We start from the raw sequence: 23,548 nt of genomic DNA, 5'->3' as shown, positions 1-23,548 counted from the left end.
TTTGCCACAACTGCCTCACAACAGCCGCCCTCCATCCACTCCCACGGACTCCCCCAGCGCACTAACTCAATACCCCTCACCCCCCACCCTACACTTTCCTGCTTTCACATAAAACAAATGCCGACGAGCCAAGCAGATGATAAATAAACAAGGAAGAAAAATCATGCGGCACGCATGGATTCCATAACGCCCCGCCCCCCGACTTGTGTTTTTCCTCGGAAGTAGTTATTCGCGGTACGGGAAGGCAACGGATAGCTGTCAGAGCAAAATGCGTTTGCAAATATACAATACGTCCTCTCTATATTGCTTTGTGCTTAATAGCAACAAAGCTTGAAGCCAAAGTTCATATTGGATCATCTTTACAAGAGCTATCGTGACCCCCATTACAGACAGACGGACGGAACGGAGCTAATGCATAAACACTTTCAACCCAAGTTGGAATGCGTTAATAAAAACTGGGGGCCTGTGGCTTTGAAAACTGCTGTTGTTTGAGATACCTTCAGCAGGCTATGGTCTGCTAAAGGTGGCTCAAGTGGTCAGGAAAGGAGACGATGTCTACTTATTGTCGTCCTGTTTCAAAGTGACGTGTTTACTGGTGCATTCATATCTGCGAGCTTATTTCTCTCCATTGTGTAATGCAAAAGCTAGTTACGCGTGGCAGAGAATGGCACCGATTCAAATGTTTGTATACGAAATTTAAATGGAATTTACGCCTGCGTGCCATCCACTTTGCGGCGTTAAGGATCCCATCGCGAGCTTTTCACCAGCAAGCCATTGTACGTCAACAACGTGGCCAAATCACCACTTGCAATAAGTAATATGTTCTCGAGTGCTGTATAGGGTGTGCTTCACCCGTGTGCCGAGTATTGCCATTCTAAAGTATCCAGAGTGCTGAAACACAAGCTGGGAAAGCGAGTCCTGCAACGGAGCCTCCGGCAATTTGTAACATAACGTTTCATTAAGGTGCAATTCTTCAGAGAAATAGGCCTTGTCTCAAACGCTGACTCGCAATCCGGAGGTTGCTTCTTCGGTTTGTTGATCTCCCCGGTGCGGCGGTTGAAGCAACGGGGACAGTTTTTATTTTATTTCACTGCCCTCTGTTCACCCAGCAGTAGTGATCAGGTGTACACCGGCACGGTTTGTCGATCGGCAGGTCGCGTGCGGTGCGGTGAAGTGTGGGAAACGGCAACTCTTCTAAGACGTCTGGACAGCATAAAGGGCCTCCCTAGAGCTCCCAAGAGGGGACACCCTTCTGCCAGCCATAGCATGAGCAAGTCATTTCAGGGCTGCACCTTTATATCTTGATTGATATATACACACACACACCAACTATGTATGTATATGTCAATAATTATGTAATGGGTAAACATTACATACTGTACGCAGTGCATTGTAAACTGACATTCATATATAATCTACCGCTTAGCTGATAATCATTTTGTCCACACTTGCAAAGTGTTTCAACGGTAAAACTAAACCTCCTCGAAAACTGCGGAGCACTAAAAACTCTGACACGTTTGACAAAAGATAGGGCCTTTTGAAATCTTATCGGGTCACCTTTGTGTCAACATCGCCTCACCTGGAAAGTTTTTTTTTGCTCTGCTAGATTTAATCACGACCCAGTTATCACTAAAATAAGCAAAACTCCCCCGAGGCTGGGGGACGAAAAGAACCGCTCGCCACGTTTAGTTGGGAGCCATGCGCTTGTGGGTGCGTGCGTGCGTTCACATTACCACGCTAAGGACATGTGTAGCAAAACTAACAAACATTACAAAACATGGAAGCATTTCCCAACGCTTGCCGAGAGAAGGCTTGGGGTAGGTACGTATGCGTGTGAAGGGCAGCTTTAAGGAAAAGGAAAACATTGTTTTATTATATTTCTCCCACTGCCCCCCCTCCCCTCGCCAGCCGAGGCACAGATGCTAATCTTTCCGCACTGTGTCAAACCACTGGGCAGGCAATGTTTTGTCAACCTCAGTCAAAAACATTGCTGGATTTTCTTCAACCACCCACCCCTCCCCTCGTCCACCTCCCAACCCTAACGGTGTTCCCTTACCTTGGGGCACAATTTGCTCTCAAGAAATACCACGCAAACACAGGGCAGGTGACAATCACAGCCGGTATACATATATTCAACATCAATACATGTTTTAGGCAACGGTGACTCTCAAGCGTCCGCCGCCCTATCGTTCAATAAAGTTACGAAGGGCCAAACTGTATCTTGAAATCTCTACGTGGGGAAAACCATTCCAAACATACTCGCAAAAAGATTCGCCTGGCTAAGAAATACCTAAAGCGCAGAGTTTTAAGTAACCGTGACAACTGTGCGTATTGATAAATGTACACATACACTATGCACGGTGCACATGCTCACATTCATGTGCATGCATTATTATGCACCCCACCTTCACCAAACCACACCGACCAACGCGGTGAAGTATGGTCAAATAAGCCCAACAATCCACACAGGGTGGGGGTGACCCTCATCCAGCAGTAAATTGACAAAAGCCCTTAATGCAGATGTATACATTGATTGTATTGTATACGGCATCTCGAGCATACGCAGACAAAATCTGGTGAAAGTGCAGTCTTAAACGTGACCACACAAGCACCGAACGCAGACAGATATGAACACACGTGCAGACAGACAAACAGATATGAACACACGTGCAGACAGACAGATATGAACACACGTGCAGACAGACAGACAAATATGAACACACGTGCAGAGACAGACAGATATGAACACACGTGCAGACAGACAGACAGATATGAACACACGTGCAGACAGACAGACAGATAGATTTGAACATACGTGCAGACAGACAGACAGATATGAACATACGTGCAGACAGGCAGATATGAACACATGTGCAGACAGACAGATATGAACACACGTGCAGACAGACAGATATGAACACACGTGCAGACAGACAGATAGATATGAACACACGTGCAGACAGACAGATATGAACACACGTGCAGACAGACAGACAGATATGAACATACGTGCAGACAGACAGACAGACATGAACACACGTGCAGAGACAGACAGATATGAAAACACGTGCAGACAGACAGACAGATATGAACACACGTGCAGACACAGACAGATATGAACACACGTGCAGACAGACAGATATGAACACACGTGCAGACAGATATGAACACACGTGCAGACAGACAGACAGATATGAACACACGTGCAGACAGACAGACAGATATGAACACACGTGCAGACAGACAGACAGATATGAACACACGTGCAGACAGACAGATATGAACACACGTGCAGACAGACAGACAGATATGAACACACGTGCAGACAGACAGACAGACGCGTGTAGATATGGAGCATCGAGACAACGCTGAAGCACCCGTCGTGCATCGCGCGCACATGAACATACGGGCTCAGCGACCACTCGCTGAGCTTCATGCACTCTTAGGGATCGTGTCGTTACACAGCACCGATGAAGGCTACAACACCAATACAAAATTGCGGCAGGCTTGAGCAACCATCCGCTGGCTACCATTGCCTTTCCTGTGCTGACAATGATCGATTGGCAATCCATTTTCAGGCTGAGTCAACCTAGGAGAGGCGTAAACCAGCTGCAGATAACAACCACCAATGCTAGGCGTGGTGGTTACACCGTGCGATAATGACCACACAAAGCCCCTGCTCGCCACAGACTACAATGACAAAGTTCCCCCATGTAGCCTTTAAAGGCTGTTGGGGGCAAGTGCTGTTAGCAGGCACCTATTAAGGTGCTGCATGTAGCACGTGGAGGTGCCGTGGGCAGCACCACGTGGCGTAGCTGCCATTCTCGCTCCGCCGTGATGATGCTTTACCCACCGCACGAGAAACTCGTGTAAGGGCTGCGACGAACTAGGGGAGGCCCAAGACTGGTTCGGATATCGCTCATCACCGATGTAATCCTGCGGCTGGGACTTGGAACTATGCTTGCCCGGAATCATATCGCAGTGCACAAACCACACTGACATTCCTTGCACCACTCAATACACACACACACTACACAGATACGCAGGCTCACACGCATACACACTACACAGACACACACACAGATCAACACGCAGGCATGAATGCCACTGCTTACAACACTCAATGCACACACAACATATACACAACAGACTCATGCACACACAATACACATACCCACTGACATGGATGCCACTGCTGAAAACACTCACGAAACACACATTACACAAGACAAAGATCCCCCGTATAGCCTTAACAGACTGTAGGGTCAAGTGCTGTTCGCGAGCACCTATGAAGGCTGGCACAGCACACGAGGGGGTGGGTGGCTAGCACCTCCCGAGCGGTGATATTTACTCATTTGAGGCCGAGTTGACCGAGGGAAGGCCCAAGACCGGTTCAGGTAATCATCACTAGTATTGGCCGTGAGCGGGAATCGAACCCGGTTTGCCGGGTTCGAAGGCGCAGCGTAGGGCTAACCACTACCGCTCTTGAGCTCCCCACATCACACGCGCGCGCGCACACAAACACAGACACACAGACACGCATTACGCACACACACACACACAGACACGCATTACGCACACAGACACACAGACACGCATTACGCACACGCACGCATGAACGCACAAACGCGCCTGCACACACACATACACAAACAGCCCTTGGGAGGAGGAGGAGGTGGTTTGGCTCGCGCCTCATCCGCCCGGAGATGCTGAATATTCCCCACGGCACTCTTTGTGTGCTCCGAGAGGGGCCCGTGGAGTACGTGCGGGGTGGCACCACCGGGAGCGCCGCGTCCAAATCGCGCGCCCGCTGGAAGCGTCGCGCGCGACCCCGCGCACCCAAATGAACCCCCAGGCGCCGCCCGTGCCACGGGACGCGTTTTCGTTTTCGCCACCGAGCGTTCCGAGTTAAAGGCACTTTAAGTAGACTCGCTGAAATAATAAAACACCCGGGGGGCGCTTAAGACGTTGCTTCCGTGCTTCGCGGCTGGAAAGAAACCCGAGGGGGTGGGAGGGAGGGGGCTTTCCAGGGGACGTCCGCCTCTCTTGGCAGCGACGGTCGCCTCGAGAACGCCGCTGTGAAAGCCACGCGGGGGTGAATTTGTGAGGGCCACCCTGATGTGATGGACATCTCCGTACCCGCGACGTTGTCGCGACGTCTCTGCAGTACACCTATAATAACCAAAACTGTACGCACACGGTAAATACGTGCGCACAGACCTTCATTTGCTGGATGAAGGGCCCCCAATGCTGCGTCAGCCGCGGGGGTTGTTAGACCATCCTGGCGCGTGCAGATCCGAGACCAGCCCGGATTTCATTCGACCCCCGATGTTAACCGTGGCCGGAAATCAAACTCGGGTTGTCCAGATTGGCAGCGCGGTGTGCTAACCACCGTTGCCTGCCCACTCCACTGTCCCTCTTCGTCACATTGCTGAACCTGCGAGAAAGTGACGCGATGCAGGTTCCTTCGTGTCAATCGGCAGATGATGCGCACACAGTTCCATACCAACGACCTTGTCACGACATTAAGCCTTCTCCTCCTCCGCGATTTACAATTCCGCTGCACATTGACACCGCGGTGTACGACGAGCGTCTCCACACGCGTGACTCACAATAATTGGACAGCCCTTTGTCAAACCACTACTGGACGAAGGCCTCCCCGTGACGCGTGGTTCATGGGGGTCGTTCGAACCAAACTTCACCTCGCCGATCAGTGCTCGGGGAGAGGGTGTTGAACTAGTTCAGGTATCGCCAATTAATAATAACAATGTTAGTTGTGGCCAGGATTCAAACCCAGGTCTTCGGTTTCAAACACTATCTACTTCATTGCCGCTCTAGGCCACCCTACCCCCCCGCCCCCCACCCAGACTACTATACACCGAGTCTGAAATTATGCCTTAAATGTATTCTATGATGTAGGCATTAATATGCACACATAGGCCATTTCGTTGAAGGAAAACTATTTATCAGGGGAAATGCATCACATCTCTGCAATGTCACAATTTCAGTTATGAACGGAACTCAACGCAAGTAAGCCTCCGGGAGGAGGACGGAGTTTTGCCATTAGGCCTTGCGTCACGTTCAAAGTTGCGACGTGAAGGCCGTTACCTACTCCGCTCCCGACACCGCGGCCCCTTTGAGATGCCATTTCGCTTCGGGTCCATAGCATCACACTCTAATGCAAATGAGTCCCGCAACAATTCATTAGGACACAAATTTGACCGCTCGCACGCAACGAACGGTGCTTCAAACCGTTGCGCGTTGGGGAACCCATGGGGGGAAGTCACGGTAGCCATGCAAATCACATGCCGAATTTTCACAAAGGAGGTGGCACAACCCTGCGTTTACGTTCTCAAGCCACCGGTGGCACAGCGGACTCGCTCCGCTCGAGGGAGCGCCAGAAGGCCCCCTCCAGAGGGAATTTGGCCTACTCATCTACGCCGGCCAAGACATCTCGAAAGAGGTGGAAGTGCCGACACTTAAACCCACCACACGCAACCTGGCCGATCGATTTAACTGTGATGGTGTTACTCATTTATATTGCCGCGTGGACAGAGGCGGCGGTGGGGGAGAGGTAGTGTATATGTGTGAGTATGTTGAACTTCTTTCGCACCGTGCGTAGCAGGCGGTGGAATTCAATGAATTTGTCCCATTGTTACAACTGCCGTGCCGGGAGATCTAATCGAACTGGCCGACGTCCAGTGGCACTAACCACTCCACCAACGCGAGTGGCGTTCCCTGATCATCACGCATACAACGTACACATTTTCACCTGTTTTCATTTCAACTGCAAAACAAGCTCATGGGTCACCAATGGTGGGGGGGGGGGGGCCAGGGGAGGAGAGATTGGCGATGCGAGTGATATGAGCACAAGTAAGAAGAAGAAAAAATAAAAAAAATGACGGGGGGAAAAAAAATAACCCCCATGGAGGTTATTTTTATTATCCGTTGATTCTGCTGCCAGGCCTCAACCTGGCCCCACCGGAGATCATTACTATGGAAAAGCGCTGCGTCGGCAAGCGACGTTGCTGTAAGCACACGCTGGAGCTCTTTGCGCGCGATCATTTTTTTGGCACCGCACACTTGCGTTTGCTTGCGACAGACCTCTTGGCCCAGATGGGCCTGTTGGGACCTGAGACTTGTAGGCCACGGTCTGAGAGAAAAGAAAAAAACAACCCGAATGTTGGCAGCACCGGACCAAAAAAACTGTTTATGCTGTTGTCGGCGCCAAATAAAACTGCTACCGACGCGAAAAAAAAATACGTGGGGTTTATTGCACCGATTTTTTTTTTAAACCCATACTTGACTAAAATTTTTTTTAAAGGTGGCACACCTATGTGGAATTTGACGACTATATTTTCGCAATGAAAGTAAATGAAACGGATGTCGCCTTCATGAAAATACGGCAATGGATTTACCAGCACAGTCATAGGTAGTGCATTGAAAGTGGGCGGCGGGGGAAAGGTCATTAAGAAAAATACGAAGAAAACGTGTCCAAAAACGCAATTCAACGTTGCACAACTTATATCATGCATTTCATAGGTTATGTTTGAGTGTCCGAATTATGCTTAGTAATAATTTTGCTATTATAAACAGATATGGGCGTTAAATAATAATAATAAAATAATGTTAGTTTACGGCACTTTGCTATTCTACCGCTGGATTAAGGCCTCCCCGTGCCCGGTTAAACAAGGGGGCTGTTTGACCATACTTCACCATGCTGGTCAGTGTGAGTGGTGAAGGGGGGGACCTTAGGATTAGTTGAGCTTTTCCTCACCACTGATGACAGCCTCGGCCAGGAAAGCAACTCAAGCCACCAGGTACCATTGCACTGCAGGTCAAAACACTCCACTCTCTGCTTCTTCCCTCACACTGCTCCACCTTAGAAATTACCTCCCATCGTCTCTTATCCCAAGCTCTGACATCAATCTTGCTCATTTCGAGAAACGCGTTACACTCTTATATTTATTATTACAACGGTGAGGTTCGTTGCATACCGTGTGACATTTAGGCGTTTGGGCCTGGGCTCAGGAATTGTGTACATTTAAAAAAAATTCCATTCAAAAATACATTATTTAGTAAATTCAAATGTAAACATCAATAAGCTCGCATTTTCACGTCATTTATAAATCCTGCTTTCAATAGCTACTTTTATGACTGCCTGTGTACCAAAATGCACGTTTTGTTTCTTTTAAAGTCGTGCGCATGATGTTGTCATGATCGTTACTCTGCGGTCTGTCTGTCGGGGAGGCTCTTGGAGAGGTGGGCACGGCACGAGATGACGATGACAATGCGCTCACCGCGGTCCTCAGTGTGATGTGTTTGTGTTCCACCGCGGTTAGCCGAAGTTACCCTGCAGCCAAACGGCGCTAAGTCTATCAACCACGAGCGTGTTCACTTCCTACGCGTCACGTGTACCAACTGGAGGTGCCCACAGAACGTCCAAGAAGCTCCCACCACAGGTGGTAGAGAGTTTAACAAAGAAGTGAGTGGAAGGAGAGAAAAATAAAGTGGGGGAAAGAGAGTCCTGGGGTGTGTGTGTGTTTTTTTTACGTCTTTCTGGCCGATGATGGGCGCAGACCCTGCACAGCGTGCCTAGGCAAACAGCTGCTGGGTTAGAGAAATCGCTCTGACATGGCAACGCCACTCCAGGGGCCCAGCTGAAGAGGGTGCGCTCGGGGTGTAGCGGAGTGTCATTGAAGATGTTCACGCAAGGGGTGAAATTTGAGGGTCAGTGCGTGCCCTATCGTCCGGGGCGGGGGGGGGGGTAAGCGAGCCCCCTCCCCCATCCCCATCCCTCGAAGCCATCCACCCACACACTGCCCCCCCCCCCCCGCAGCACTACTTCCCCCCCACAACGTGACTGATGGCACCACGGGGAGCCCAGGGAGCAAGAGTGATCGTAGATATAGCAGCAGCAGCAGCAGCAGCTACAGCTGTGGCTACAGCTACAACAAAAGCGGCAGCAGCAGCAGCAGCATCGGCACCGGCAGCATCAGTAACAACAGCAACAGCTGCGGCTACAACATAAGCCGCAGCATCAGCCGCAGCAGCAGCAGCTCGCGATTGATCGAGATTGTTCGTGCCGGTTGCTTTGGGGTTCTGGCGGATTGTTGGGCGGTTGTCGTGTACGTACATACGCCGGTGCCCTGGCGGTGTGTTCGTGTGAGAGAGCGAGAGAGAGGCGGTGGTGGGGGGATGGCCGAGGTGTAGGGAGGGGTGGGCGGGTTCGGAGAAGGGAGGCAGAGTGCAGGGAGAGGCGAGCAGGGGTTTTGGTTATCCTGTGATGAATACGTGGTCATCAATCATTATGGATCGGCGTGGCGTGTGCATAGTGCGAGCAGCCGTTTGTTTGACTTTGGTGCGAGGAGGAGGAGGAAAAAAAACACGCGGTTGTAAGTGCTCGCACCTTCTATAAATGCAGAAGGAATAAATTGCATTATCTACAACTGATGAAAAATGACCCTCGATTACAGTTATGTCCATTATATTCTCCGCTAGAGCATCTGCGTTCACAGAGTTTATAGTAACAGCATTTTCCCATCATCGCCGTCATCATCGTCATTTCTCACGATCCTGCGATGGTGGCGTGGTTCTGCCGTAAAGTGCCCTAATGCAAAGGTGACTACCCACCGGTAAAATAGGTGAACACTTTACAGGCTCTCGATGTGTGAAATAGCTTTATCTGATTGTTATCTTCACTTTAGAGTGTAATTATATGCTGCGGGAGCAATTCTGTTCTCTTACGCGAACACCAATTCCAGCAGCCTATTTTCACTTTAAAGATAATTCCCAGGGTTTTTTTTGTATTTTCCTTAATTGTGAAGCGCCGCCGCTTGCGCTAGAAGAGTTTGTGCTCTCGTCATTGCTCATTGAAAATGTACTTTAAATTATCCACAGCTTCATTACTACTGAGCCTAAATGAACTTAAAGCAGCATGGTTTCCCATATCTCTTATTTGCATATTAGCCCTATGAACACTGGCCGTCCTGCCCAATCATCCTGTCGCTGTACACATCCCTCGACATGCTTCAGTGTTCCTGCAGATTATTTTGCGGTAATCAGCTTAACTTACAAAGTCCATTTTATAATATTGACTCAGGTTATTGGTAACATACGGCTAGAATGATTGAAGAGCTAAATTTACCCGCATTCGTAAATGAACACATTTTTATAATGGGATTTGAATTTTTTGAAGATTGAAATTGTAGCAGTTGTAGTCGTGGTAATAATAAAAATGAATATTTCTCTCCCCCTTCCATTAAGAGGAGCTCAGAGTATGGGAACTGTACTTGTGTTGCCTTTGACAGAATATGCCAAGAGCTACATTTAATGAAAAATATGTTAATGCACAACACACACACGTGTGTTAGCCAGTGAAATTATTTTTTTTACATTTGTTTGCATAGAAAAGTTATTTAAAAAACCCAAACAAATATCTATTCGACAAACAAGCACGTTGTCGCTCTGAATTTGCAGCCACTGTGCTCGTGGTGAAAATTCCACATTCGCGTGGCAGGGGTCAGCATAAATGTATATGGAAACCAGTGTTAATGTTCATACAAATTGGCGCTAACTGCAATCAAACGTCATCTGATAATATGCTCAGCCGATACCCGCCCCCCGGATTCGAACTCAAAAGTCTTCGATTGTGAGTCCGGCAGGCTGGCCACACAGCTCCGCATTGTATGTGTAGCGCCGTGTGAAAAGGCCCGACTTAAAAATAGCACTGTCCTCGTGGATTAGCGCATCATCAAATGGCGGTACAAATGGCTTACGAGTAGGCCACGCTGGGCACCCGTGAACCGCACACTCTATTAGAAATGCACCTCGTCGTCCCAGGTGTAGAATTTGTCTCTCAGACATTATCAACTCTTCATTAGCAACAACACATTCTATCTCGCTCAAAGTGGTTCTCCTTTGCTTTAATATCTGCGGCCTCAATTGAGAATTTAATATCACTTCAGTGACCACGTGTAAACGCTCTTTTTTCGTGCGAATACGTATTGTGTGCGTGGGAGGGATTTTTTTTTTCGTAACGTATATACATCGTTTTTTTTTTCAGTCGACGAAGCCGCGCAATAATGATCTCAGAGGTCCACAGATTTAACGGTGCACTAGTAACACCACACTTTACAAAAGCCGTGTGAGAGTGCTAATGATAGCATGCCGTTTGGAGCGCAATCGTCGCGATTTCAGGCCCAGTGCTGGGAAAAATTGCTCCCCCCTTTCTCTCCCCGGTCATTCCGTGTGCATTTGCATCGGACGAAAGCGTTGCAAAGAGAGGGAGAGCATTTACCCATGGTGAACTGAATAGAAATGGGTTTGCCCTTTTACAAATGGGCTTTAAAAGGATTTCTTTTTTTTATCATTACGCAGCTTTCCTTTATACGTGCGCCACTGTACGTCTGAGAGGCGAGAAAATAAGTTTTGAGACCGAGACGCTGAGAGAAGTAGCGCACATATAATGTTCAGCTTTTCTTAAGCTCCTATCTTTACGAATGAATCGTCATAAAATGAATGTATCCAGTGTAAATTAGCAGTAATAAGAATAGGGATTTCAGCTTTTGTCAATCCCCATGCTGTGTTGGTTGCTAGGGGTTGTTCGAACATACTTCACCACCCTGTGTTTATACTGCAGTGCCTAAGCAATGCACCATCCATGGTATATTAAGGATTCATGTCTGCAATAGGTAATTTAATAATTGATTTGAGTTTTTTTTTCCTATCGTTATAAATGTGGCATTTCTTCAAATATTCTTATTTCCTCACACTTTACGATAACTCAATGTGACCATACATCTCAAGTTGGGCATTCTTGGGAAACTATTAGGAGACTCAGTATAGCTATCCTGGTGAAATTAAGGACATCATTATTATAGTACAGCATGCATTTTTTATGATTACCAAATATAAAACAGTTTGACCTCCCCGTATATAAAGTAAATATCTATGTACCGAAATATGCACCTGTAATATCGAGTTAAGAAGTCGCGATGACACGAGGAACAGCCTTTTTAAGGAGCGGCTGAAGTAGGAACGCAGGGACCGATGGGACAGAAACGCAAAAAACTCAAACATTTCCAATGTGCGAGGCCAAAGGCAGCTCTCGCCTTCGCCGGATTGTCTGAGCGCTTCAAATACAGAGTGGGAAATGGTGCTGTGGGGTGACACGGTCGTGCGCCAAGAATGTGAAAAATGAGGCGTCACCTTCTGGCTGGTGAGTGGCCGGGGTCAGCGATAGGTGATCCGTCACGTGACAGGCCGTGCAGCCGTTTCTTAAGTCCCCTTTACAACCCCCTCCTCCCTCTAGCCCCATGGCTGTCCTCCTCCTCCTCCTCTTCCCTTGTCCTCCTACTCCCCCACCACAGCCACAGCCCACGCAATACCCACCACCACTATCAAAGAAGACAAAGATCCCCCGTGTAGCCTTCACAGACTGTTGGGGCAAGTGCTGTTAGCGAGTAGCACCTGTGAAGGCCGGGCACGGCGCACATAGGGGTGAGTGGCCAACACCACGCCCGGCCGCCTTTGTCTCCCCCAGTGGCGATGTTTATTTACACACCGTACCAGGTACTCATTTGAGGCTGAGTCGGCCTAGGGGAGGCCCAGGATCGGTTCAGATAAATCGTCACTGGTGTTGGCCGCGAGCGGGAATCAAAGTCGGGTGGCCGGGCTCGTCGCGTAAGCGTGCTAACCGTTGCGCCACCGTTCCCCACCACTATCGCCCTCCCCCGTCGGAGTCAGCTCTCGTTTAAAGCAACTCGTCGAGAGAGGCCCAGTATTGGCAGTGTGAACTCGTGGAGAAGCTTGGGTGCAAATTAAAAAATATAACACCACGGGCAAACAAGCCTTCGCGCTCACGCAAGAATGCTGGAATGGTAAAATAGTGTGGGGAGAGAATTGGAAAGGAAGATGGGGAGGTGAAGGGGTGGCAGAACTGGTTGCTGTTTATTTTTTAACAAGTCTGATTTGGCTCAAATGTGTTTTTTTTTCGATATTAATGCCCGCTTCCTTTTAGAAATGAAAATCGCGTCAATGTCAATTTGTCGCTGCAAACAAACTCCCGGTGACCTCATGCCGAAATTCCAGACACTGGAGTGGTGGCGCAGTGGTTGGCTACGCTTTCAACCTGGCGATCTGATTTCAATTTTCGGCGACGGCTCACATCAGTGGTAAATGATATCAGCTCGGAGAACTGCCCCCCTCCGCCCCCTTTACCAAACCGCAATGACCAGGATGGTGAAGTATGGGAAACCAAATAAAACCCAAGACCGACATGGAAAGCACTTAAACCATTGGTGGATCGAGAATAGGAGGAATTATTCACGTATGTATTTTTAATTCTCTCGAAGTGTGTTTGTACACAACGAGATATACGAACGTATCAACGCACGCAAACGCACGCACACGCACACAGTCATTCCTTAAGGCCTTGAATAATACAATTAATGAACTGCTGTTTTCATTAATTAGTGAATTAGTAAATTGTATTTGTCCTTGCATATGTCTAGTCGTTTCTGAGAAGCCAAAACAAAACACGACTCCGTTTGATGACTAGATCACACACCTAATATCTGTCACATCACGATGCGTGCACCAATGCTTAAAAAGGGATTGTCTTTAACTTGACACTGTACGTTGTCAGATGGATTGTGGCAGTGCAAGACCAAGACGGAAGGCAACACAGTGTGGTCTATCCACTTCATCTAGAAGTGGATAATGCTAATGATGAATGCATAGTATGCCAAATTTCAACGTTTTAAAAACGTGGTAGAATTACATGGAAAGTCTGTCCTTTAGTATGTTATCAAACACTGCATTGTCCTTTTCTGACTTCCTGACTTTCAAAAACAGCCATTTTTAAATTATTATTTTAAAACCAATTCTTTACCAAAATCACGACAATAAATTATTATAATTGTTATAAATCACAGCTTATTTTATTTTGTTCACTCCTTGTCGGCAAGCAGTTTGGCCACGCTGCTGTTTAGCATGCTGGCCCACAGGCTCACCGAACATTTGTTTAAATAGCAGATGGGCGTTAAGTCCCCCACCCCAATCACATGTACTTTTGTCAATAAAGGTTGCATAGGTTAATTATCTTTTGCCACGGGGAAAACACAAACACTATTTACCAAGCGGATCCTGTTTGGGCACCCTGCCTGGCCCTCATTTAATGTCAATTTGCCATGGAAAAAAGAAGTTATATTTACTTTGGGGCCAAATTAGGGCCAATGCATCAACGCTAAACTGCCTTTTACTGTATATTTACTATTCTAATGCTGACCAAAGCCAAAGCGGAATTAGTCAGAAGATAACGTCCCCGCGACGACGTTGCTTAGGATCGACGCGCGCCTTCATGGGAGGCGGCCATTGTTCAATTTGTAGGGGGTTACCTAAACATGACATTAATCAAAGCGAAAATAATTAATATCTCCTCTAAATGCTCCGGATTCAAATGCCGAATAGAATTATTCCGAGGCGGATGGGAGGGTGGCGTTGTGGGGGGGGGGGGGGGGGGGGGCTGGGGGAAGGGGGTAAATGAAAGGAAATATTTAACAGCCTATCTAGGGCGCTGTGCCACTGAGAAAAGAGCAGATGGTGAATTAATAGGCGCAACTTAAATGGCACTTAATGGTGAGGGGGAGGCCAGGATTTTGGGGCTGGGTAGGAAAACAGAGGTAGGTCAGTGGTTAAAACAGTATCCGGCTACACCTGGGATAAGCACGCCACACACCGTGCACATCAAATGGAAGCAGCGTTGCGAACTGTAATCGAGTTACCTGACGATAATTCACATCGCCTTTGTCGAATCCACTTTCTGGGCGTACTGGAGTTCGCCCCCACAGCCGTGTCGGCCATGTGGGTTGTCTGGCTATTGCTTGGCCGTGCTAATGAGTGCGCGTTGCTGAAGGGGATCCAAGGACCGATTCTGAGAGAATTTTCCAATGGCGTGAAGTCAAATTCAGCTCACCAAGGTTCAAAGGGGCGGTGCGCGCTAACCGCGGCGCGACAATTCCACCACAATAGCGTGAATTCAATACATTTAGTATTGCTGGGCACGGTGGCTATTGGGGGTATCTATGTCTGCGACTGGTGTGACAATTCACACTCCCGGCTATTCAATGGATCGTCGCGGTTCATGGTAGCGATTCATTTCAGGAATCGGTTCTTTTTTTGGGGGGTCATTTCTGTGAGTAGCGGCCACCATGGTCTACAGGAGTCATGTAAACCCGTAAACATACAGCATGTACGAATTGCACAAAAAAACATAAGATTTCTCACGCAATGCAATGCTCACAAAAATACACACCAAGTATTGTCTCTTGAATGCAACAGTTCTCACGTTAACGACTTGAGACACCCTTTTCAAGCTCACCAATGCCCAGTTCACCAAAGTCCAATTCGACGGCCGAAGCATCGCGCAGTTTTTGACGGCGCCCGTGAAGACGCGAGTTTGACAACACACGGGACAAGTGGCGTAGCCATCGAGTGTGCAGGCAGTGCAACTGCACCGGGGCCCACACGGTGGTAGGGGGGGGTCCCAGGCACCGGGGCTACAAAGAGGGGGGGAAATTGGACGGGGAGGGTGGTGCCCATGCCCACCGCGTTAAGCCCCCGAGTTTGATTTCAGCTGTCGAAGTCGATGGCCCACAAAGAAATTCTTACACCTGGCACACCACATCATCACCTCTTGCCATCATTGCGGCAACCAATCACATTGAATATATTCAGTGAGAGATTAAGCTCTGGCGATGCCACTGCCCTGCGGTTACGTGAACACTGGCGAAGGCGTACAGGATGGCAAGGGGAGACTAGGAAGTGGAATTTTGGGCGTTGAAGAGGGTCGCGTTTGTCATGTAGGGATTGCCACCTGTTCTGGTTTCCCCAGGATTGACCTCTTGTTGAGCTCGTTATCCTGGGAAATGTGCAAGTTTTCCCAGGACATGTAAGATCCTGGTTGTTGCCAAGTGCTTAATAATGCACCACTGGACAACACATTTCACATCCTCCTCTTCGGCTGCCGTCAGATATTCTTGTTATTCCCAAGAGGTGGCAACCCCTACTACACTGAAAGGTGAGGATTGTACGGCATGTTATGGTTCCAGGGGGTGATGAAGGGGGGGGGGGGGGGGGATGGCAAGTCGGTGGCTAAGTGGGCGATGGTGAGAAAGAGGATGGTGTGGGGGGGATGGTGAGGGGGCAATGCGAGGGGGGGGAGTGACGGAGGTTAGGTGTTAGAGGGGGGATAATGAGCGAGTGAGGGATGGTGATCAGCGGTGTTGAGGGGGGATGGCAAGGGGGTGGCGAGGTGGCGGGGGAGATGGCGAGGGGGTTAAGTTAAGTGACACCTGGCTCACTGCAGTTGTCGCCGCTCTGGGAGGCATGTCCTCCGCTGGAAGGGCCCGGTGTCCCACCGGTGGAGTGCGTCGTGCCCGTGTCCTCGTGCTCCCGCGACCAGGATACCGGGTTCTGTGGCGTGCGCGCAGTGGGCAAACACGGAGGGAGGGAGGGGAGGGGAGGAAGGGGGGAGCGGCACGGGTCGGTAAGCAGCGAAAACGGCGCAACCGGAAAAACGAGCTGCAGGAATCTCAAAACCTCCCCGCGCCGAACTGTATCGGGCGATGCAAGTCATGCGAACCCCGCAGAGGACACCGTCGCGATATCCTCGTGGTGGGCGCTGGGTGGGGGTTGATGGGGGTTGATAGTGTTCGCCAAATGATAACGTGATCCACAGGGTGGTCCAGATGTCTGTGACCCCCCCCCCCAAAAAAAAATTAATCGACTAAACTAAATTTCAAATTTGTTTATCTTATCAGGTGAGAGCCAACTGAGCTATATAGCTCTTTTTTTTTAGTCGCGACCTGGCCACAAGTGATAGCTCAGCGACGTGGCTCATCATGTGGAAATTTAAAGCAGCGATGTTGATTCTAAATGTCGAGAGAAAAAGACCACGGAGGACCCGGAGAAAAATCCACGCGATCACCACAGGCGGAGAGAGAGACACTCAAACTGTAAACGTACAGGCGTCAGGCTAGGGATCGAACCCACCACCTCCTTACATTGCTTTCATTTGCGTACTCTTTTCTTTTTTTTTCAAATTAACCTTACTTAAAAAAATAAAGTTTTCGAAAATTTAATGGGCAGGTGGGGGGGGGGGGTCCCAGGACATCTGGACCACCCCGCTGTCGCCCCCCAGGAATCGGCAACGGCACGCGGCGGCGTTGCGAGGTCACAGCCCGTGTGACGTCACCACGACGTTTGACAGATTATATAGTCGTTGTTTGTTGTAGCGATTTCATTGTGTTATTGTATCACATTCAGATTATGTACATTATATAAATGTACAGGGTGGTTCAGATGTATTGTGACCCCCACCCCCCAATTTAATTGACCCGTAAAATGTTTTTTCCTTTGCGTGATCATTTCTGTTTTGAATAAACCTCACTGTAACAATATTACGTTTTAGAGAAATTAATGGCGCTCACAAGACATCTGGACCACCCAGTATACACGAGCAGGCACTGTATAACATGTATAGAATTATTATTACAGCCAGCTTGTTAATCCACTACTTGGAGGACCTCCCAGCCTATCGTAATAAATATTGGTGGTGTTTGTTGTTCGGTCACACTTCACCATGCTGGTCAGTCAGTGCGGGTTGATAAAGGGAGTGGGTGTTTGGTGCCCAGGACTAGTTCAAGGTATCAATCGCCACTCATGTTAACCGTGGCTGGGAATTAAACTCTGCACGGCAGTGTCCAAACCAATACGCCACAGTCGCATGCCACTTTTGCACTCATTGTATTGACACACAATAGCACGCACGCAGTTTCACCAGCACACAAAAACGTGCACTTTGCTTACAAAAATTTATATATCCGTCACCCTGAAGCGTTATGTAAAACCACCAGTTCCCAAATAACTACATTGTGGGCATCTTGTTCTTCAGCGTGTGTCGTCTTCTTCAGGAACTGGTGGTGTTTTTGCATAATGCTGAAGGCCAAGATCGAACTGTTTGTACACACGGTCCATGTTTTGCACGTTGTCGACATTTTTTGCGACAGATTTTCTCGCCATTTACAGATTTCAACGACTGCTGCCATGAGACAAGATTGTGGGTCCCCCATCGCGTAGAAGTGGGATCTCTACGTACATGCGGTTCTGACCTGGCAGCAGTTACCATTGGCGACTGTACTTGAGTCCTAATCAGGATGAAAGCAATCGTCAGCTCTCTTTGCCTCACTGACGCCTCTTGGTTTGTCACTTTTGCTCCAGTTAGTGACGACCAGAATTGAGTTCTTCAGGAACTGGTTGTTTTGCATGATTCCTAAATCCAAGAGATTTTTATATGCACACTGCATGTTTATGGACGTCGATTAAACGTTTCGTCTTGCAGCCCACGCTATTTTTTTTTCTTCCCATCGTGTACATATTTCACCAGCAATCAGACAACCAGATGCAAGCACCTTGAGTATACTCACATAGCGAGAAAGACGGATCCTTAGATCCCGAGGCAAACAGTCCCTTTATTTAGCGGGATCTGGGCTACAAGGTCAGGATACGGGCACGACAACTGCACAGCAACAAAATTGCTGGAAATTTTTGAGTTAAATAAAATTGGCCGAGACTCTGAGAGCCAAACGCCTTTCACAAAAAACTAAAATACATAATAGGTGACGTTTTGCGCAACGGGCCTTCTTTGTAGCACATGGATTTGTACCCTATTTTCTTAGAATTCGACGTTAATATCTGAATGTTGGTATCGCGAGCTAGTAAAGCCGTAGAAAACCACCGAGAATGTCAATATAATTACATAAGAATGTAAAATGAATGGTGTCATTTTTAATGACCACAGTCAAACAATGAGGCAACCTGTTCAACGAATAATTAATTTCTCATCGGCAAGTGCACGAAAAGATGAAAGCATTTTTGTTGTGTAGGCCTACTACCTAGTGAAGTGTACTCTGCCTTGCCCTACTTACACCACTCAGAAGAAATGCATTATTACGAACCCACAATTGCATTTTAACTGTTGTTAAGTACTCGCTGCTCTGTCCCGTACGTGCATAGACTTTTTTGTAAAATCCACTGCTGGATGACGGCCTCCCCGTACTATTTGGGCAGTGGGAGTTGCTTGACCATGCTTCACCACGCCGGTCAGCGTTCTTTACTAAAGTTGAGGAACATAGATGTAAGGGACATAGCACAGCACAACAATGGATTTTTTCTGCACAGCCCTGTGCTGCAGACGTATCTGTACAGCAGGCTACACAAGAGCTGTTTATCCTCATGGCGGGCAAACATCAGAGTACTAGCCAGGCTCAGGTCTGCTTATATTCTGAGATCAGGTGATTCAAGATGGTTTGGACATAGGCCTCATCTGTGTCCTGTTTAAATAAATACGCAATACAATGCAATGCGAAATGGATGTATACAACATGTACGTACAATTGTCTCTTAAGATGCTGTTAAGTCTATCAGCAACCAGATGGACATGGAAATGTAATGTCCTTCATTAAATCTGTATTTAATTTCGCATGTTAATAATTCTGATGTGCTTTCAACTATGGTTTTGAGGTTTTTTGTATTATTGTGTTTGGACTTGTTTTTTCACTAGGTTTATAAATAGAGCACATTGCTATGATTGAATGCATTGATCATGCGTAAGGTGTTAATAGGTAACTGCTTATGTGGCACTTATTAAAGCTTTAATTATTCCCTGCTGCAATGAAAGTGCAAGCACAGTGGTAACACTACAGCCAAGCAGAGCGCCCTACACACAAGACAGCCAGGTAAGCAGAAAGACAAAGACTGACTCAACACAGAGTCAGATAGACAACGGGAATACATTGTACGTACGTACACACGTGGCAAAAACAAAGACAGGACACAACATTCAAATACTGTACACGACATGCACACAAAACATGCAAACAGACACAAGGCAGAAATACACACGTACAAAGATCCCCCGTATAGCCTTTGACAGACTGTTGGGAGAAGTGCTGTTAGCGAGCACCTATGATGGCCGGCAAGGCACACGGGGGGGGAGGTGGGCAAACGCAACACCCGGCCGCCTTTGTGTCTCCCAAGTGGCGATGTTAACACACCGCTACCAGATTCGACTCGTGCACCACGCACCGACTGGCGGACGCGGTCAGGGAGACCCACACACACGCGCGCGTTGCACACAGAAAGACGAGGACGCTGCTGCCGCTGCTGCTGCCGCTGCTGCAGAGGCGGAGATAAGAGAGCTGTCGTGAAAACGAGAGATGTGGGAAGAGGGAGAGGAGAGAGCTGCAGAGTGAGGGATATAGAGACGTCGCGAGCGGATGATCGAAAGAAACCGCAGCGCGTGATGGCGGTCGGTGCACACTAAGCTACTGGAGCGTGCATAACAGCCGAAAGGAGAAAAAAAAAGGTGTTCAGCCAAGTGGAGAGTGATTGTTTCAAAGCGTTTAGCGCGCACAAAGGGCCTGATCAAGGAGGCCAGCAACGCGCTGGCAGAGAAGTGACAACAATCCCCACCACCTCCAACAATGGGGAGTGAACAGCTGTAAGTTCTGCGCGAACGGAAAGACAACGTTGACCACACCGCCGCTTGCCCATCCCGCGAGTGGTGGTGTCAAGCAGCAGCATCATCAGCATCATCATCAGCAGCAGCATCATCAGCCAAGCAGCAGCAGCAGCTCGGAGTGACCCCGCAAACCTCCCGGCGCTCATCTTTATTCTTCTTTTCACGAGGATTTCAGTCGGTCACGCTTTTTCTTTTCGTTGTTGTCGGTGACTTTCGCAAAATCATGACCCCGTTTGCCCCCTTTTTACTGGAATCAACCGAGCGTGCGTGTGTGTGTTCGTGTATGCGTCTTTGGGGAGCGGTAGTTTAGCGGTTGGCGCACTGCCCGATGAACCTGGGTTCGATTCCCGCTCACGGCCACCACCAGCGACGATTTTGTGAACCGGTCTCAAATGAGTACCTGGTGCGTTGTGTAAGCATCGCCAATAAGGAGACAAAGACGGCCAGGCGTGGTGCTGGCCATCCACACCCTCGCGTGCCGTGCCGGCCTTAATCGGTGCTCGCTAACAGCACTTGTCCCAAAAGTCTGTTAAGGCTACGCCCCAGCTGTTAACATTTTTGGCTTATCCAGCATAATATTTTACAATTTGATAACTCTATTTCATCATGTACATATGACGGGATGGAACATCGTTAGCGTTCGGTAAAGTCAGGTAGATAAAAAATAAAATAACAAAAAATCACGACGTTTCGGCCACAACACAAGTGGCCTTCATCAGGTGAAGGGACCGGACTGTCCAGAGGACAGCGCTGGAGTGAACACAGGCCACTTGTGTTGTGGCCGAAACGTCGTGATTTTTTGTTATTTTATTTTTTACCTACGTGACTTTACCGAATAAAACCAAAGAGTATGGATCCTTGCAGTCACGAAAGCTTCAAATCTAGAATCGTTAGCGTTTCCATTTTAGGATTTTTGAAGGTTCGTGAGAGTCTACTGCTTTGCATTCATATGGGAATCTTAAAAGTTCGCTCTTTCATGAGGCTTGCATGTGTGCGCATCGATGGGAAGGCAAACAAAAGGAATTGCCAGGCCGTGTATTTATGATGTGCGATGAGATGTGCCCATATTTCAATGCCCAAAAAGAACCAGAGCTCTGCTGACTAATGCTATGACACTGACCACTCACGCAGACATGTGCTTTCACTAATTCCAACTTTACAGTTCTTTCTAGTTTGATTGCTGAGCATATATTAATATAGCTCTTCAAGAAGCAGATCCTCGGTGAAATGTGGAAAAGGACAACAATTTTACGATGTGTGATGGTGAACAAAATATGTGGCAACACACAATTTAACTTGGAGCAATGTGTCTTAAAGTATAATCGTATATGCGCCACAACAATGCGCATGGAATTTCACAATGTCCGCATCCCGCATGAATGCCCAATAAGTCCCAATGCATATTACCCGGATTTGCTTACAATTCCCAAAATTATTCTCAACTCTTCATTAAAAAACAAACGTGAAGTGGAGCTTAGAAATGTGAAACGTCTATATGTTCAAAAGATGATTTGTCGGTGAAACAATTCTGTCACGGTTTATTTTATTTACCTAGATCCAGAGTTATCGGTCCAACATTGCTCATTATCAATACCGTATATCCATGGTTCTTTCTGGTCACGATGAGCCATTACCCAAATCTGTACGATGAAAATAATTCGAGTCACTGCTGCGACTGACTCACAGACGGACGAAACAAAGTGTCTTATGAATGCAAATATCAGAAACGGCAACCAGGAAAGGGTGCATTGTGCGGATACGCTCGCACGTGGCTTTCAATGAGAAAAGCAAAATAGTAATTAAAGACATGCAAAGCAGAGAAGCAGTAGCAGCTTAAAGGCACTTTGCATGGAAATGCGACACTCAAAAATGAAAGAACCGTAAGCCAACAAAAGCCCAGAGTGTGGACTGTCAGCTGTTTACCGGCTGGCTTCTTTTCTGCAAGGGCAGGAGAGGGATGTGGAGGAGGAGGAGGAAGAGAGGGAGGAGGAGGGAGTGTGTTTGCGTTCAGTAAAAAAATGTGGCAAGGAGAATTTGGCGATGGTTGAGAAGCAAAAGAGGTGGAGGCTGCTGGGTTGTGTGGCTCTTCGATGTGACGTCGCCCCATTCAGCCACGCCTGTGACAATGGGCACATTAGAGGACTCGGCGATGCCCTTAATCGTCCAACGAAAGCAGATGCGACTTGAAAATTCCCTCTCTTGACGAAAGTTACAATGCGAGTACAACAGGGAAAAAAAAAGAAATCAATTCGCCCTCACGTATCAAATCGCAATCATAGTTGAGTAATTAAACGTTTACTTTTTTTTGTTCACCACCACCACCACCACCACCCACCACCACCCACCAACCCCAATGGGTTTGCTCAGCGATCCTGCCCTGCCGTCTGCCCGGCTAAAAAAAAAAACCGGATTAGCGGGCATTAACACATAAGCGTGATTACCCCAAGGAGATTGAGAAGGTGACTGGAAGGCCAAAGCACAGCAATAAAATGTGTTATTCCGTCGTAAAACAACAACAACAAACAACCAACCACGCCGGCGGGCGGCTCCCCACGCGCTTGCTGACGGCCGCTTCTCGGTTCGAGCTCCCAACTCTCTGAAGAAACAACTTGTTCCGATTGTTCGGATGGCAAGCGACAAACGCCTCCCTTCCTCGTTGCACCCAGAGTCGCCGTGGCGTTCGTATCGCCAAACGCCGTTTGGTGGTGGTGGTGGCGGCGAGGTGGGAGGGACACTTTGATTAATTCCCCAGCCTCTTTTATATGCTGTGAATAAATATAAACAAGCCGCAGGTTTTTTTTTATTCTTCTTCTGTTTATCAAATTTCAACAACAACAACAAAAAATCCCTGCCGCGTGTGTTTCTACATCAAGAGCCCTTGGCCTTTTCGGTAGGGGGGGCAGGAGAACGGGGGGGGGGGCGAAAAGCTATTATGTCTGGTCAAAGAAGTGCGGGATTAAGGAC

At 48.1% G+C, this 23,548-nt stretch overlaps 1 pseudogene; it reads right to left on the bottom strand.

The window, feature by feature from the left end:
* The window catches only part of LOC116947347 (homeobox protein Meis1-like), a 146,484-nt pseudogene that overhangs the window by 87,898 nt on the left and 35,038 nt on the right, over positions 1-23,548 (bottom strand).

Source organism: Petromyzon marinus, chromosome 29 (genome assembly GCF_048934315.1).
Source record: "Petromyzon marinus isolate PM22_M1 ecotype Great Lakes invasive population chromosome 29, UKy_Petmar_22M1.pri1.0, whole genome shotgun sequence".
NCBI classification, from domain to species: domain Eukaryota; kingdom Metazoa; phylum Chordata; class Hyperoartia; order Petromyzontiformes; family Petromyzontidae; genus Petromyzon; species Petromyzon marinus.
Note: the sequence above shows the minus strand (reverse complement) of the source record. Positions and strands in the feature narration are given on the sequence as shown.